This window comes from Odontomachus brunneus, unplaced genomic scaffold (genome assembly GCF_010583005.1).
Source record: "Odontomachus brunneus isolate Ranch 3 - 2012 unplaced genomic scaffold, Obru_v1 Obru_scaffold_341, whole genome shotgun sequence".
NCBI classification, from domain to species: domain Eukaryota; kingdom Metazoa; phylum Arthropoda; class Insecta; order Hymenoptera; family Formicidae; genus Odontomachus; species Odontomachus brunneus.
Window position 1 is genome coordinate 1 of NW_022639791.1, and position 458 is coordinate 458.

The 458-nt window shown below is 37.1% G+C and overlaps 1 pseudogene; it reads left to right on the top strand.

The window, feature by feature from the left end:
* Positions 1–54: 54 nt before the first annotated feature.
* Positions 55–458, top strand: part of LOC116853515 — a 4,227-nt pseudogene continuing 3,823 nt past the window's right edge.

Here is a 458-nt window from a genome sequence, read left to right on the forward strand (position 1 = left end):
GTGCTGCAGGAAACGTCAAACGAATGAATTATTACATTCCTATCCAAAAAAACCATGCAGAGACTGCTAATGCAAGGTAGGTTTTGTTTTTCACTCATTTTTACTTTCCTTCAATTAACTATTTTTTGTATATTATACATATAATTTTTTATTCTTTTATAGCGCTTCTTCCTCCAATCCATCTTTACGGTCTCACCATACAACTCGTATCTTGGGAAGGAGATATGACCTAACATCCACATTCTATAAATATCTAGAAATTGGAATCAGTGTAGGACCTGTGTCTTGCGTGGAAATTATTCTTGGTGACAATCGCGGCAATCACATGATATTACCACATCAAATCTGGAAGGAGATTATGCACAAACGCACAGACTTCGATCGACTCCTGCAACAGGCTGAAACTTCGCCGTTTTGGATTCGCGACTTGTCAATCAAAAGTGATAAAATACAGAATG